Source organism: Maniola jurtina, chromosome 18 (assembly GCF_905333055.1).
Source record: "Maniola jurtina chromosome 18, ilManJurt1.1, whole genome shotgun sequence".
In the NCBI taxonomy this organism is placed as follows: Eukaryota; Metazoa; Arthropoda; class Insecta; order Lepidoptera; family Nymphalidae; genus Maniola; species Maniola jurtina.
In genome coordinates this window covers 6,224,442-6,243,541 of record NC_060046.1, presented here as the reverse complement: position 1 = coordinate 6,243,541, position 19,100 = coordinate 6,224,442, and the positions used below count along the sequence as shown (strand labels likewise).

The window sequence follows — 19,100 nt, the reverse complement described above, 5'->3', positions numbered from 1 at the left end:
CTTTTTTGCGGAAATCTGGCAAACCACACACACAGATATTTGATTCTAGAATGTATCTATCTACATTCCATTGACTTTGACTTGATATGTTTGTCTTTGTATGTACGCTGAGGAAACTTCTCTTCAAACCATTATTATGGCTACTATTAAACTGACCTATAACCTAAACAAAACCTACTAATTTATGGTTTACGAAATCCAACAAAGAGTTCTGCGAGTTACGAATCATCACTCGCCAGTTACGACCTTTACTCAGTTTAGATTTATTATGATTGATGACACAATAATAACACGTATTTATCCATACAGTTTACATAACACTGTATAACCTTATCAGTATAACTTTATTAGGAAAGATGGCCATTACGAAATCAATATGCGTGTAAGACCCCCGGTACCAGAGCTGCAATATAATATTTTGATGTACGCCCGGCTCCAAGTAAATAAATTACGAAAGTATTTTGAGCGTATTTCATTGTGCTATTTATAATATTATTATTTATTATTTACTAGTTGCCCCGCCCCGTCTTCGCTCGGGTGTAATTTTTGAAAATCAGTAAGAAGTTGGAATGTGAAATGTATTTCATTATTTTAAACTGAAAGCCCAAGTACTAATTTTCATGGATACCTTGAAAAATGACGGAATTACATGAAAAGTTTCAAACCCTATTTACCTTCTTGGGTGTGTAATTTTCAAAAATCCTTTCTTAGTGAGTGCCTAAAATAATGATTTGTAGCCTTTGCTTATAACTTGATAGCCAGTGTCTGGTTGGGCAGCTTGTTGAAAACGATTTTTGTTCAAAATAGCCGTTTTATTAAATTTAATTCAATGTAGAAAACGGTGAAAATTAAGGTTCTTATATGTTTCCAGAAAATTAAATTATAATATTTCAGTCCATTCTAACTCATTTCATAAGTAACAATTTTTATCTTACTCTTAAATGTAGGTAAACATTATCTCTTAGTCCATTGCAAGTTATACCAACAATTCACAACGACGACGGCTTTTCTTATCGTTTTGTTGATTGTGGTCAATGATCAGTGAAACTAAAAGTTCCACGTTCCATTTTAATTTTTAAGCAATTACTTATTTAAAGCCCAAAAATTTCCAATTTCAGAGTCTACTGTTTCACAGGGTTTATTATGCAATTGCATAATAATAATTATATAATTGCAATTACACTAAATAGAATATGCAAGCTTATAAAATATGTTTAGTGATCGTTACCCAAAGACGTAAAATATCCCGTTATGAACTTTAATAGTGTAGTTCCTTGCCAGCTTTTGGTTTATAGCTCCTTTTGTCGTAATTAAATTAGCTTTTTATTTAACAAGCAAGTAATTCTCAGCTAGACATTGAAGCTTTCTGTGTGTATAATGCACTTACATGTATATACACTATACTATTATATTATATATAATTCATAATGTATATGTGCACATTATATTATAATTAAGGACACAGCGTAAACTTAGACTCCATTTTATCGACAGACTACAGATAAATGTTGTGATTTATAAATGTTTTTAGAGACGAGAATGGAACGCCTTTATGGATGAGAGTAAATCGCTCGCTATTCAAAATTCAAAATATTTTCACAGTAATAGTATAGTAAACAGTAAATATACTTAATGAATGACATGCATATTACAATTTTATTTACAATGGAGGTCTTCCAAACAACAGCTGTAATTTAATTACTTACTGGCCTCTAGTATCGTCATCCCTTAGTAGCTTACAATCCGCATCAATACCGCTTAATAAAAATAATCACTTAACATCAGGTGACCCGCCTGCTCGTTTGCTCGTAATTTTATTATTAAAAAAAATGAAAAAACAATTTAAGTAGTTATTCAACCTGCTGAGAATAAAATAATTTTCTTTTCGTAATCAATCTTTTCCTCGTGAACCCTCACGTTACCTGTAGTAGATAAAGCGTGGTTTACCAAGTCAGCTATGTACAAGAAGGTAGTGAGAAGCAGGAGCAGTAGACGTCGTCAGCACGGGCCTTGACTCGCCTCGGGTGTACCAGTTAACGCTTGCGGCACTCGATACGCTTGCGAAATTATATGATGACCCACTTAACCGATTTCGTTTTGCTGCTTGTCGTTGTGGTTGCTCTATAAAAGTTTTTACCCTAAAATTATTTCGAAAAGTGAATTAGCCGCGCTTCATTGGTTAATTGTCGAGATAAAATTTGATTATTATCGCTAAAGAATAAAAAACGTTTTCGTTGTTGTCTTTTTAGTTACATTGCTCTTTTTAACACCTGACAAAAACGTGGGATGATTGTTATAGAGACGCGATGGTATGTCTTTTCTTCTTATGTTATCTTTACTACTAGTGCCGTTTTCGCTCTCAGAAGAACTACGTTTAGAGATCAGTGAATCTTAATCTACACCCGTTTATGGTGTTTTGTTTAGAATTACAATTTGCATCTATTTCATCCTTCGTGGCATTGGGTCCTGTTAAATCCTCAATATTATCATGCGATACGCGATATCGCGATCCTGTACCGAGGAAGTATTGATGGTATTGATAGTTTCGTAATTTATCCGGATTTTCTTGAAATCCTGCGATACAGAATCGCTATACAGAGTATTAACAAACTCATCATGGGTAAAACAATTTGATTCCAATTGGTACACCTTTAGACAAGACTTGAATTGAAATTTGATAGTAATTACAATTTTCTGTTCGAAGCCACAAGCGACTCTACATGCTAAATCTATTTAACTTGGCACTGAAAACTACGATAACGTGAATGTGCGTTTTATAGCGAGAGTAATATTTTTAATTGATAATAATATGTTAACTATTAGAATGGCGCGTTTAAAGACCTGAAGCGTCGCACATAACGACGTTTCGCATATATTTCACGGCGACGTTACTGCAATAATAAAAACCTGTCCATCCCGCTATATCAGATTGTCTGCTTTTGTAAATTGCTACCTACTAAGTATATATCGATTAACTAAATGCTGTAACTGGATGCAATGCACCTGTAAAGTTTTTAACCTACCTCTACTTCCTAGTTCAGCTTTTGATGAGGTTCTTGTCAAATAATTCGATATTGCAGTAGTAGATTTAATAGACCACACTTTCTCATAATGAGGCACTAAAATTGAAAGTAGACAAGTATGTCTTAATTACAATAAGATTGTAATTAAGACTTACTTATTTCAACTACTAACACCTGTTTCTGGCTAGAACCTAAATGTTTAAGATTTAGGAGAATTTCTCAGTTTGAGATGAACCTTTCTGGAACCTTGTTTAACTATGCAATGGTTACCAATATAAACAATCGCAACCAGGTCACACCCCCATCGATCAATGCTGTAAGTCGCATTAACTTAGCTGTAACAAAAACCGACCAAGTGGGAGACAGACTCGCGCACTGAGGGTTCCGTACTTTAGTATTTTTTCCAACATTTTGAACGATAAATCAAAAACTTATACATAAAAATAAATACATGAAAATAAATAAAAATCTGTTTTAGAATGTACAGGTAAAGCCCTTTCATATGATACCCCACTTGGTATAGTTATCTTACTTTGAAATGTCTCTCGCGTAAACTATTCAGTTTAGAAAAAAATGGTATTAGAAACATTGGATAGAATCAGGCGTTACTTTGCGGAAGTTCATGTTTAGCAAGAAACAGTTAAAAATTATTTTGCTATAATCCGCCAACAGGATAAATCTGTATGGTCAAACATGCAGTTACAAGCTAAGCACCGCTTACCTCCCCAACCAAGCAATAAAGCCAAGTTCCCAAGCAAGCACTGCCACCACCATTCACATGCAACACCACACAAGACTTTTCCACTACTCTCGACGCACGTTTCGCCCCGACACCGGAGCATCCTCAGGAGATTTTGACTTGACAATACAGCATTGTAAAGTCAAAATCTCCTGAGGATGCTCCGGTGTCGGGGCGAAACGTGCGTCGAGAGTAGTGGAAAAGTCTTGTGTGGTGTTGCATGTGAATGGTGGTGGCAGTGCTTGCTTGGGAACTTGGCTTTATTGCTTGGTTGGGGAGGTAAGCGGTGCTTAGCTTGTAACTGCATGTTTGACCATACAGATTTATCCTGTTGGCGGATTATAGCAAAATAATTTTTAACTGTTTCTTGGTATTAGAAACCTCAATATCATTTTTGAAGACCTATCCATAGATACCCCACACGTATGGGTTTGATGAAAAAAAGTATGGGCAACTCCCAAAATTTATTGGTTTTTTTTTTCTATTTTTGTGTGAAAATCTTAATGCGGTTCACAGAATACATCTACTTACCAAGTTTCAACAGTATAGTTCTTATAGTTTCGGAAAATAGTGGCTGTGACATACGGACGGACAGTTCCGTTCCGTTTTTTGACATTTGGCTACGGAACCCTGAAAACGTAACGCAACACTGTTTACAAGGTGATAATCCTCGGGCGATCCTGGGCCCGTCGGCAGCGGGCGGCGCCGAGGACCGGTTCTGTTAGCCACCGTCGCCCGCTCGCCGGTTTGACGTGATCTCCTCTGTTGCTCTTTCTCACTTGTCCATATCGTATGTAAATGACCTCGATTGTCCTCATTATTTTTATTTTCGTACACGAATATCATCGCGGCATTACATAAAATCTATTCTAACGTATCGTACGATTAGGTATAACCTGTCTGACGCAGAGGTGCAAGCGCTCGCCCAGCAACCAAATATGTCTAGGGTAAAAGATAACGATATTATTATACTTATTAAAATGTTTCAATATTTTGTATTTCTTCAAATGTTTTAGCAGTTATATAAGCTGAAGCGTAAGTGATATTCATTGTAAACGGACGGGTCTGAAACTAGTCGGGCATACTTCGACAAAAAAGTGAGTTTGAGCTGGCTTAATTTTTTCTTCAAAATATCTATAGGTAGGTACTTTGTGCTCTAAAAGTATCGGGTAATTGTTCAAATTAGTTACCTATATCACGAACGGTAGGTTTTATTGACTAACTTATAGGTCACACTGGCTCTTTGGGCAAGAAAAAATCGGTTATATATCTCTGTCTTCACCGAAAATACTTTAACAATTCTAAAATAAATCTGACTTTGAAGAGGCGGACAAAAAGGCACAAAATTAACTTTCTCAGAGAAATCACTGTTTACAAAACCATTTGTTGCTTCTTTTTTATAATATAGATAATACAGCCTTGACTTTGTTTAGCGTAAAAAAGAAAACTTACTCAGAAATAGTCCCGATATAATTTTCAGTGAACCACTTAACCGCCATCGTCATCGTAATATAATTCTTCGAATATCTCGGTATCGGTGATGTTAGGTCCGACTCGCTGGCACATATCCAACATGCACATAATAACTACAATTCAATGAGTGGCGGACCAGAATAGTAAATAAGTTTGTGGAGGGTGTAAAAATAGAAACAGTTCCAGTCGCCTAGCGAGCATGCGAATGCACCTCCCAGGTGCGTCGACCGATGTCCCCTTAACAATTATTACTAGTGTACGATCCGCTATTTTGTTTATCCACTAGCTTGCTTAAAATTCATAGGTTCCTGTAGCTAAGATGTCCAAAGCACAAAACGATTAAAATTTTAGTCACCTTCAGAGCTACTCACGTCTGATTTTTAATTCCATGCTGTCGTTTCTTAATGTTACCAGAGATAATACCTAGTTCCCACAAAAAAAAAGTATAACAAATTCAAATTAAATACAAAATAGGATATGAATTCTAAGGATCTTTATAAGGGAGTAAAATATTAAATTGTTAATTAATAGACCACTATTTTTATTTCGACCTGTTCATACCATCATGTCATTGGAGTTTCATCTTGACTGTTTGAATGTGATCCTATCGTTTTATATTGCTGTCATTCATTTATACGGATTTCCACTTTCAAAGAAATCTCTAATATTAATTTAGGCTTAGGGCTTTTTTATGTTGACTGGAATTTCGGATGATTTGTGGTAAAATACAGGTGGTAACCCTGTTCTTAACACAAATAACCCACCCTATGTATAAAATGACATCTGTCAGAATTCCACCGAATAAAAAATCAACAAGGTAGAACAATTACAGTAGACCTAAAATACTGGCTTATGTAAGACAAAATATTTAATAGATTCCTATTTCGTAATACCTAATACTTCATATAAATAAAAACATAAAATAGAATTTTATTTTATTAGTGTTATGTAATTTATATTTATGTGTAAGTAATGTACAAGTATTTCATTATAATTAATTTATTTTTTTGTACCAGAAAGTTGTGACAATAAAAGGAAAAAAGAAAGAAAAAGTGGACAGGGAAACACTTATCTCTATAAGAGGTGTATCTCTTCATCTCTATTCTATTTATTCTATTCTATCATCTCTATCTGTAGGTCTCTACCAGTGACCCTTGGTAGTAAATTTATGATTTAACATAAAATTTCGTATCCCATACTTAATTATATTGATCACTTTCCTTTCTCGTTCAAATAATGCAAAATTTCTATAAATTACAACAAAATAAGTTTCGACAGTAGTTTAACGTTCTTCTTCTAGTTTTACAAGTAGAACGGCATACCAACTAAAGTATTATTATAAATAAATAAATCATACTTATCAATATGGTTTTTAAAATTACTAACTTAATTAAATTAATACTTCATTACTTATTAAATTGGCATTTTAAAGAACTGGCCCAAAACCTGTTAGGGGTTTTAATAGAGTATTGTTTTTCTTTGTTTTTAACATTAGAATAAAATTTACAAACAAAAGATATTATTTCTATTACCTACATGTTCAATGCGTACCTTCAATATGATTTAGTAATTAACAACATATTTTGTTACAATTGTATAGATCTAAGAAAAGCGCTAAACTGAGTGGTTTTAGGATTATTAACCCCCGACCCAAAAAGAGGGGTGTTATAAGTTTGACGTGTGTATCTGTGTAATCTGTCTGTGGCATCGTAGCTCCTAAACTAATGAACCGATTTTAATTTTTATTTTTTTTGTTTGAAAGGTGGCTTGATCGAGAGCGTTCTTAGCTATAATCCAAGAAAATCGGTTCAGCCGTTTGAAAGTTATCAGCTCTTTTCTAGTTACTGAAACCTTCACTTGTCGGGGGTGTTATAAATATTTAATTTACACTTGTAAATTATCTTTCGCCTGTCCTTATTCGTTAAGAATCTACCGTACAAAAGTTACTAATTTGTGCTAAGTTACTTATTTTTATCACATTATTATTTTATTTTATCATCGAACACTGCGCAAAACATCAAAACAAATTGCAACCGCTGATTTCCGTTAGTATCACATGACAGCAATACCGAATATTATCTATGCCATCAGTTCTAATGAATCACCGAGTTATCTATGTACAATGAACCCAATGTAGTAATGCAAAATTGTGTATTGTATTATTTATTGATGTAGTAGGTATAACTACCTAAGTTGAATACGGTTTGATCCGGCGGGTCGACGCCCTCCGGAGTCACTTTATTTACACCATCGCCTTTAGAGTCCGTTATTGTGAACCTTGAAAACAGGATTTCGCTTTAATATTATGCACATGAAACTTCTTTAACTGAAACGAATGTTACGCGCTTTGTTAAATCTATAGGGAGCTGATGTCGCCAAAACAAATCATTAGTTCTATCCAAGCAAAACGGAGGGAGGGTAGCTCTGATGCTAAAACCACTAAAATCAAAATTATCTAATTAATCAAACAGTTGTATTAATTAGTTCTAACTGGTGTATTAATTTGGTCGTGGAATATAACTCGGCTATTAACTGCTCTGAAATTGCAACTGTATGTAGATTGTAGATACATTATTTATTTAAACAACTTTATTGCTTTAAAACTATGACAAAATATAAATACAAGAAAGATTTACAAACAATAGTAAGTAATAGGGCAAGCGTCTTGTCGTGCAGGGCAAGGTGGAGGGCACCAGAGGTTGAGGAAGGTGGCCCATGCGATGGATCGACCAAATTAAGTCTGCTGCACGAGTGTACCAGGCTGTCAGCCTGCAGGGAGAAGTGGCGAATGCTCGTGAGGCGTATAACATCTGCCCTCAAAGACGTTGCTTCATGATGACCACGACCGGTCAGCCAAGAATGTCACGACGAAGTAAGTAATAGGGCAATGCCTACAGCTGCAATTTCAGCTGCTCAGTAGAGAAGCAAAATTGTTTTAAGGTGTTGGTAACTATAGAAAATGGATCCATAGAAGAGGCCTGGAAAGATAAAAGCGATGCGCGATTTCAGCGTTAGACCGTCACATAACCGCGTCATGTCTTTCACCTACTTCTACATAAGATCCGACCCCAGCCTACTTTATCCGACCCATACAATCTACCTTCCCTTGATCTCCTCGTCCCATGCGTTCACTCAATCTTGCCGAAAAAGAAAAAAAAAAAAAGATAAAGAGGCTTGGAAAGATGACAACGATGCGCGACTTCAGCAGCAAGGTATCGTCTACGGGTGAATTCGTTCCCCTCTATATAAGATCCGACTCCAGCCTTCTTGACCTGACTCATAAAATCTACCTAACCTTGATCTTTTTACACGCCTTCACTCAATCTTGCCCGCTTCCTTATCGTCTTAGAAAAAGCCTGTAAAGATGACAGTGACGCATGATTTCAGCAGTATGGTAGACCATCATATTAATTACGTTCACGAGATAACTCTTTCATCTCTACATAAGACCCGACTCCAGCCTTCTTGATCCGATCCATTAAATCTGTAAGCTACCCTTGATCATCTTCCACGCCTTCACTCAATCTTGCCCGCTTCCTTTTCTCTATCTACCGCAAAAACCTAAAAATAAAGTAAAAAAATAACAAATCTTACCCGCTAAAAATGCCTTTCAATTTTAATGGACCCAACCACATGATCAAACAATGGTGTTTACATTCGCCGCAAGGACAGCCTGTTGAATGAATGGAAGTCCAGTATAAAGAGATCTAGGTATTTCTCTTAGTTTTGATTAATAGTTAGATTTCATTCACGGAAGTAATAAAATATGTATGTATCTACATCATTCTAACAGTTCTATCTAGATTATAATTTTAATAAGAATAGATAACATAGGAATAGCTTATTTTATCGGTTTATGGTATTTTCGAATTTATCTTTACAACATATTATAAGGAAATTCACATTTTTAATACTTATATTAGAAATTGGAATTTCAAAAATGTTTTATTTCGTCAGTACCAGTAAACTATTTTTCCTATGACTTTATGAAATTCTTAAGTAGGTAATGGGTAGATACTTAGATATACCTACTTATATTAAACTAATTCTTTGCCTGCGTAGTTATCTGTGACGTAAATCACGTTAAATGACGTAATAAAACATGAATGTTATGCCGTTATTACATTTAGTAACTAATAATTAAGCTTACGGAAAATTCTATTAAAATAATAATAAATCCTACTTAGTTGCTGTTATGAATGAGTGTGTAAGTTGACGTATTTCTACTAGGTTCCTTGTATTTACCTATATTTTATTTTTCTTTAGCTTTGGAATGAAGTAAAGTCGATTTTATATGTTTCTTCATGACTCTACGGAGGAAAGAGTCCGAGTATTTAATTACAGCAGATTCTCTCTAGTTCCGACTTCTACGAATCAAGGTACAACCTGTATTTAGCAACCACTAGCAACTACGATTTTTCATTTTATCATTTTATCGACTTAGCGGAACTCCATTTCTTACACAAGCAGTCGGATACCGCTCAAAACTGAAAGAGGTCTTGCCTAAGGGACAATAGATGAGTCAGTTCAGGATTTTATCCATTTAAATTAGGTTTTCTCTCGATCTGCTCAGATCGTTTGCTCCGCGAGCACATGCGACATGATCTAATGTTTGCGAATCATGTTTACGAAGGTGCTGGGAGCGGCGGAACCGTTCTGATTTCCTCGTGGTAATTGCAGAGGTATGCGGACGGTGGTGTCGTCTTATTCGGAGTACGGGCCGTACGTGCGCGCTGTTCACTTTCACTTTGCACCTCGCACAGTAGCGCACTTTACTATTAGATACCACCGGACGATAGATTACACTCAGGCATATCACGCGGTAGCATTCAGCAAAGGTCTCGTAGACGCAATCTTAAACGTTCCCATTGTTTTCGGGCTGCACCTCATTGGAATTATAAATGCCTTGTCGTTCTTTACTCGTAGTCCGAAAATATAGACAGCATAAATAATATACGACTAGCCAAAAATACCAATAATCGTAAGCAAGAACTCATTCACACACTTTTTAATTTTGGATATAGGTTAGCATTTAGCAGTCAGTGTAGGCAAGCCTGCGTTTTACACATTATTGTTCTAGTTTAGTGGCCAAATTAAACAGTACCGCATTCCATACTGAAAAAAAAAATACCGTAATTTTTGAAATTATTAAAAGACATTTCTGTTACAATTTGGTTACAATCATTTATATTAATAATAAGTCATAACTGACCTAACGCAGCATTTCGTTTTGCCTGCGCGAATAACAAATCAAACCATACTTGTAAAGTATAGGTTAGCGTTATACTCAAATATAAAAAAAATAGACTTGTAATTCGAAACACACTTAACTTTCACTTTTAATGTATCCGCGCACAGTGATTCGCCAAATTATATATAATTAGGTAGATATGAACAACAAATCAATAGAGGCGTTTAAAACCCGCGACCTTAATAATGCGAACACCGTTCGACCTTTGAGGACACAGCGGCGGCGACGGTCACAAGATAAGGCTTGAATCGCCACACGCTATTTAAGATCTATTCCTTATAAATATTTTAAAGCGCTTAACAGTGCTGAAATAGGGTAAATAAAAGTAGTTTTTTTAAACTTATATTTTTAAGGGGCTTTTATATACCTACCTATATGCCAGCCCCAAATGTCGAAATTAACAAGACATAAGTACTTACCTTGATCGATACCATTTAGTTTATGAACCATGAAGTGGAACATAAAATACACACTTCGCAAAAATAAATTAGTGGATTTTCCCTTTTTAACAAAGGTCCGGCCATTAAATCTACCTAATTATAAAATTTCATTGCTTGAACATAAATTAGTCAAAGGAATTCTCTAAGCTCTAACACCAAATTCTCCAATGGATCATTATTGTTAGTTGAACTCTATTACTCCTATTATAAAGCCTTATTTTGAATAATTAAACAGTAACTATCATTTTTAATATCGATCCAGGAAACGTAGTTTTTTGTTGAATTAAGTAGGCAGGTATTTAATTGTAATGTAAAATTTTAATTTTTTGTAAATAATGAACTCCTAAAATCCTTTCCTGTTAAAAATACTTTACTTGTGTTTTAATGAGAATTTAATGTTTATTGTATTATATGTTCTTATCTTGAATCATAATAATATGATTTAATGTACTATTCTTTGTTGCTTATGAATGAAATTAATAAATAATCTGCATCAGTAATTTGAATCCATTTTCCTTTTGCTCTAGTTCTACAGCTGCCAAGCAACACCACTAAAACTACCTACACTTTTTCGACCATCTAAGAAAGAAGTCATTAACGTTATAATAAAATATATAATACCTTATACCTTACGTGCTTTTTGTTTCATTACTTATAGCTTGTCCGGATTTCCCCGACATAAAGATTGTGCGAGACGCTGCTCTAATCATAATTGTAGTTTCTGGACGCTCATTGGCAGGGTAAATCCCCGTCTCCGGAGATATTTTGTACTTTATGGCAATGAACTTAAAAATTAATATTTGTGGAGGTAAAATTTTCATATTTCAAGATGAACATTTTAAAGAATTAAGGCTTGCAAACCATTCAATGAAAATATATTAAAACATTTTATTACTCGAACCTATGTTATTTTGCATGACCCATGTCTTGCAATAAAAGTTATGTCGATGAACTGAAATCCATAGCAGATAAAATATGATCCCTGAGTTGGTTATTGGTGTATAAGTTACGATAACTGCCCCATTTATTTTCATTTGTGTAATAACTTTTGTAACATCGCTAAGCATTTAAGCAAATTATATTAACCATGGCATGTTAACTTATGCTTGACTGGTCATACCTAAATAAACACAGTATCGGACCTCAATCCCGAAGATTGCGGAAAACAAGTGCATCATAAGATTGACCGTAAGGCGGTTGACATAATGCTGTTTTTCCATTAGAGAAGGGAAAGTCACCTTGTTTGAGAATGCGTGCACATCATACTCAGCTAATACCGCTTTCAATGCCCAAGTAGGAAGTGCGATTATCTTTATTTACAGATGGTTTATATAAAAGAACCTGCAACCACCTACATGCTTAAGACTCGGAACATAAATTATTCGATAGACAGTCATATTATCTATAAGTATGTGGTCTACACTTAAACTACCTACTGTTTGTTACTAAAGTAGTTTCTGTAATGTTTAATTCAAGTATAACAGATTTCTGATTTGGCGATTTACACAAAGCGAGTGCGCTCTCAAAATGTATGCACTATAGTAATAATATAGCCGATTATTATAAGCCTTATGCCTAAGTTCATCAAGCAATTAACCATGGTTCAGTAAAACATTCTATGTATCTCTCCTTATATTATCATCTCTCTCGCATATATCATCTGCCAAAAAGGGACAGCATTACAATGTTTAACTAAACGGTGGTTAAATGCCTTGGGCCTTAAATGAAATTGGGCCTTAACTGACAATGCTCCAAAATATGTATGCTAAAACAATAATAATAATCCCCATATACTTACTTACTTAAATTACTTAGTGCACGGCAAGCACTTGACACAGCAAGAAATAAAGCTGATAACAAAATACATGCGGTTCTATATTAAACAGTTAATAGTTAAAATTTGCCTAAGGCATTCTAAGGTACTTAATAAACAATTTGAAAATAAATCAAAAGCTTACATGAGATTCATTAGATAGATTAGATAAAAAAAAAGACAAAATATGCTTTAATATAATAATATGTAATATATTCGATATGTCACTCATGATTTATCCACTCAACGTCTGCAACAGCTAGACAATTAAACAGACAAAATGCAATGGCTAAATAGAGCCAGCTTTAGATATTACGAAAGCTCGCTATGGAGTCGATAATAAATTACACCTGGCGGGCTTACGTAAGTCAGGTAAAAGTTACCGCTCGCCCGCAACTATTTTGAACTTCAGGTTGCGAGAAAATTAAATTGCAACCTAAACACAATAATATGAGCATCCAGTATCTTTTTTTTTTAAATAAAAATAGCGAGCAAATAGTATTAGGTGGGTCACCTGATTTTGAACCGACCGTCCCATGAACATTTGCAGCGCCAGATGAACTTAATGCGTTGCCGGCCTTTCAGGATTTTGTTGATCCGCCCCTTGAATAGTCCCATGTTCGAACTCTAGTGGGAACACCGCCGAAGAGAGTTGGTTCCACTGTTTGCATGTGACTCGAAAAAAGATCTGGTACAATGGGCGGTCGAAGTGCTCCAGGCACCCAGGTGGTGAGGGTGAAATTGCTTACGGTGGCGTGCGGTGCGGTTGTAGAAAAAGGAGTGGAATGAGATCAAACAACTCCTCAGAACACTCCTTAGAAAAGCGATAGAATACGCAAAGGGAGCTTACGTCTCTGCGGTGCTCCAGACTTCCAACGAGCTGGTTAGTTTGGGATTGTCCACAAGTCGGATAGCCCGAGGTTTTGTTGGTTGGTATTGGCGTGCTCCTGCCTAAAGTGTCTATATGCCTATGTATATGAACTGTAATTAAATGTGGTGATTGATTCATTCCTCAGCGTCAATATTCCAATACGTATGCAACACTCAAAGTAGCCTTCGCCTCAAAACACATTTTAGGTCGAATTGTCACGATCGCCAATTGTGAGTAATTTTAAATAGTGGCTCAAGGTATACACAAGCAGTAACGATGGAACCCATTAAGCTAATTTACTTATTAACTAACTTATTTTTTTTTTACAATATTAAGCCATCTTCCGTTGCGCTCCTATGCGGCTTGCACACTGACACAATCTTTCCTAATGTAAAGCTTTCCTAATGCTAATAAAATTGTTATTCTTTATTTGATTGTATATGTATCTAATTAAAGTTAGCGGTGATAGCCCAGTGGAGAAGGGTTTGGCTCATATCCAATGGATCTGGGGTTCGAGTTTAGACACGCACTTCTAACTTTTCGAAGTCATGTGCATTTTAAGTAATTAAATATCACTTGCTTTAACGATGACGGAAAACATCATGAGGAAATAAATCTACATGACTGAGAACTCCACATAAAAATCTCTTAATATGTGTGAAGTGAGAAGTCTCCTAATTTACACTTTGCCAGCGCGATAGATATAATTGGCCTAAAGTCTAAACCATTATCATTCCGAGAGGAGACCCTCGCTCAGAGTGGTCTGACTATGATAATGATGATGAATTTAAGTAAGAGGCGAAATCTTGCAATCACTACACAGACAGACGGCAGACTTTATTGAAGATAAATAATGTTCTTTAAAATACGTTTTAATTTCAACTGTTCAAATTATGAATCAACCTTCATGCTGCAGTACCTTGATCTTTCATAATTTGGATTTAATTCTGTTGAAGTGGTAAAACTACATTTTTACTTCAGGATATTTTCCTTCCAATCACTTGCATACAAGATTGAATAAGACAGGAACCGGTCTTGCTCACAATTGTTTTCGCCCTGGTAGCCGCCTGCCTCGTAACAACCATTATACAACAAATCTTATTAGCTGAACTAGAGACTAACAGTTACGTGGCATCTATACTACACCCGACGTGGTCAATTTCCTATGGCGCATATCTAATAATTTGCTGTTCATAATAATTGTTCTTTGTTCATATAACTGACTGCGGTAGATTGAAACCCAAGATATAATTTTTATTTTCTTCGCTAGTGGGACAGTTCGCTAGTAGTACTCTTATTATTCTAAAATGTTTTAAACCATTCATAATATGCATAGATGTTTTGATGAAAGAATGAAATCCATATTATCCGTTCCATCCGTTTAACCGATTTTGTAACTTGTAGCTTGCATCCCGGGGACAGAAATAGGCTGCTTCTTCTACTTATTCTTTGGGGTGATACTGGGTATTCAAGAATCTGTATAACTTCAACCGTGTCTGATCAATGGTGATCGCCTCCACTTCATAGTTCTTTGTCAAGAATAGGCTACTTTTATCCCGGAAAATCAGAGAATTTCCACGGGGATTTTAAAATCCACGCGGATGAAATCGCGGGCTGGCTTCATCTAGTTTCCCATATAACTAATAGCTCATCCTCTCAACATAATAATATGCCAACACCAACATACTAATACCCAATACCTACAAGAAGCGAGTGAAGAAGTGTTTGTCGAAAGTGAAGTTTTTTACAGTTTGGTGCAAATTAAGTAAACGGTGACATTTATTTTGTGTTCATTCAGAATGCGCAACAATTTTATTGAATACGTGAAACATGGCAAGTAAATGCGAAGTGTGTTCGTATTTTTTTATTATACATCGTACCTTACCTACTAGATGATACCCTCGAGTACATCAGCGTGGTTTTAGGTTTTTTTGAATCCCGTGGGAACTCTTTGATTTTCCGACCCAAAAAGTAGCATTTAGGTATATCCGTCCCTGGGATGCTACGAGTAGCTATTCTCCATGTACCAAACGTCAAAATTGTTCAAACTGATGGGCCGTCCAAAGGTAGCAGACACACAGACACGCTTTCGTATTTATAATATTGATATGGATTTAAGCCATAATAATTATTATTATTGACTTGTCTCCAGTGTCATGTTTAAAGCCTATAAATTACTTTCAACAAAGTCGTTTTTTGTGGCTATGTTTTCGATTTGGAACTTGAAATAAATATTTACTTAAACATAAAATATGGCAGTCACGCTAAGAGATGTAAATATTTTATTAACTTTATTTTCACTTATCCAAATAAGGGGGCAGGTTTCATCAACACCAGGGTAACTTATGAAGCAAGGATTCAGATTTTCGAGATATTATAGTTATTAGTTTTGTATAGGGATGCGCACATACATATCGTTTGGATATCCGCTTTTGGACAATACGGCACGCCTACTTATCTACTGTATTGAATTCAACCAACGCGTGAGCGGTTTCGCAGTCAATTTGTCTGCTTTATTGTGTGTGCTGATCATCTTTGTTTATATTTCTCATTTGATTTTTATTCGGCTATCATTCCCATATGGTCAATACTCAATATTAACAAGCCGTTGTCCGTAATTCGTCGTACTTACCTGTTCTTAACATTAGTCAGTAGCCTAACTGTAGTAATATAAATGCTGGATATATCTAGTTTGCTCTTAATAAAACGTTTGCTATTTAAATTCGGTTTCTTTTGTTGTAAGATAAAATCTATACAATTTTAAATAAAAAATTGTTACATTTTATTTCAGTCTTACAGTTGTAAAATAATTGTTTTGTAACCTGAACCGTTTCATGATGATTGTTTAGGTATGCAATGCGTAGCGGTAGAGTACGTAATGTTTATATGCCACAACATGAGCTCCACAAGTAACCCATATATCTACTATAGATCTCCCAGACGGGGGCGTGGCTGTCGTCACGGCGCGTCGGCGCCGCGTCTCTAGTGAATTGTTCTAGATACAAATTTCACACCCATCTTTCTTTTTGCAATTCATTTTCGTTAAGCTTGTAATGATAACCTCGAGCGGTAATAATGGTAGTCGAAAAAACATTCATCGATGACTTCAAGAACGTACCTATCCCGTAGATTTTAAAGTAAATCTTATTTTGAAACTGGGAAATAAGGTCCTCGACCTTTAAATCTATCTTTTGTAATTTTTTTATTAGTTGTGCAGTAAGATACGAAAAGTGAGTTGTTAAAACGTAATAAGCTTCTAAACTATGAAAGTTACAAATTGCAACATGAATTCTATTGAATTTATTGTTGAGAAACAAAAGACATCAGTTCTATAATTCGGCGAGTTATACATGCCTAGTATTATTTACATTTAAAACCGGAACTATCTAAATTTTTCCACAGTGATATTTTAGATACAATTTCTATGTTACATTACATCTCTTTAAGAACAGGTATTAATAAAGCCTAAAAAGTAAATACATCAATCAAAAATTACTTAATATATGTATCTTGAATACTAGCGTGATCATCGTCAAAAAATCCTCGGTTCCAATTCCGACTCTTGAGACGCGTGCTTCGCACCTTGATCTAAATACTTGCGACATTGTGTAGACATCGAGTAGTGCGTTTGTACGACTTTATTAATCTATCATTTTCATTTGATTCCTCACGTAATTTACGGCCGTCGAAAGTCGGTAAACTTATGAAACACTCTTGCACAATTAGTGCAAACATTTAAATGTTTTTAATAAGTTCTATACAAATCTGGCTAGTCCCCTTTCACCGTCGCTAGTCTCCACAGCAGTATAAATTTTATGTACGAGTAAGACAGCTTATATCGTGTTCCCATTGCTGTGAAGCACCCACTTAATAGGCATAATGATAGGTAAATTAATTAAGTTTTCATCTTATTGGTACTTAATTAACATTCTCTTGGTTGATGCAGTAATTCAACAATAGGACCAAAATTTGTTATTTGCTTAGTAAAAGTAACTCTGCTATGAATGAGTGCACAGTGAAGTCGGTCGTCTAGTGAGAATACGCATTTGCCTTTTACTTGCCCATTGTTTTCGAAATCTCGCTAAAAAGAGAATTCGCATTGTAGAACCGGAGTTATGAACATACAATTTCAGGTTTAGATTACATAAGTAATTGTATTATTTTAAATAAGTATCTTTAGGAATGTGTTTCCTACTATTGAAACAAATAAATACGATGTAGGTAAGTATATATTTTTTATTTTTTTGTAAAGTCTAATGGGATAGGTCTATGTGGACATTATTTGTTGCGCAAAGCATTCACGTGAAGTGTTAGTGATTTTAATGTGCAGGTAATACAGCTATATAATATAGACATCGACGGAACTTCTATCGGGCATTGGGTAACCGCTGGCTGGAAAGAGCTTGGTTACGTAGAGGTTTCGATACAGCCTCGCGACGTAAGGCCGTGGTTGCAGTCACGTTGTCGGTGAGAGGCGCCCCTCCGCCGTCGGAAGGTCGCGAACAGATATCGCGAGGAGAACGGCACTGGAATGAATCCTTTAAAGACACGCCCAAATCGCCGTTTCATTGCAATTTAAGTAATAAAACTTTGCCACTATGTATTCGTTGGGCGATTCAATAAATTGATTTAAAAATTGCAAATTAGAATCACGAAGATTGACGCGTTCATCCATTGTTATCGCAGTGATAACAAATTACACGTTCAAGTGGGCTGCGCGTTAGTAATCTAATCAGTAATATACGAAAAACAATTATAATTGGATAGTTCATTCACCGTAATGCAAAATACTTAAGAAATCGTTTGTTTTCAATTTCTAAATAGACGTTATGCGATTGTCTTTAACATTTTCGCAAACGCAGAGAATGCAACGTTAGCAGGTAATTAAATTGTTCGGTGAGCGTGATCGTATTCCTTGGTTCAGTAGTCCGCTGAAACCGTAATCGAATGAAGAATCGTTAAACCGGTGTAATAGTTTTTAAATGTTATATTTTTATACTAGTCATTCCTAGACAAGATAAGTTTAGTTATCTGAATTTAATTTATATCGGTACCTAGTTCAGTGACAACAATACGCGAGACTTGAATATCGTATTTTTCACGTATGTTGGACATATAATTAAATAAATTGATGTTACCTCACCACTGGCAACGATTGCGACAAGACGGCCGCATCGTCCATTAGAAAGTCGGTGAATATGCAAATAGTATTGTAGAAACCTCACGAATAACTGGCCACTCACTTTGCCTTTAAATGTGTCTGCGATGAAAGTGACGACTACCGTTAGTAATTGTTAGAACAATTTATTTCGCGGGCGTCTTTCCGAATTTACAAAGTGCTCAATTTGATCTTTCATCGAATAATTAAAAGATCTCATCAATTTTGATACCATATCCTGCTTACATCTTCACATCATTTGGTTGTAAGAAGTACGTACTACTATTTATTTATCTATTAGTTACGATTAATACCTTATTATTTAACCTTCA

The 19,100-nt window shown here is 35.3% G+C and overlaps 1 protein-coding gene across 2 annotated transcripts in view; it reads left to right on the top strand.

The window, feature by feature from the left end:
* LOC123874431 (RNA polymerase II elongation factor Ell) overlaps positions 1–19,100 on the top strand; it is a 63,770-nt gene that overhangs the window by 22,451 nt on the left and 22,219 nt on the right. The window lies entirely within an intron of this gene.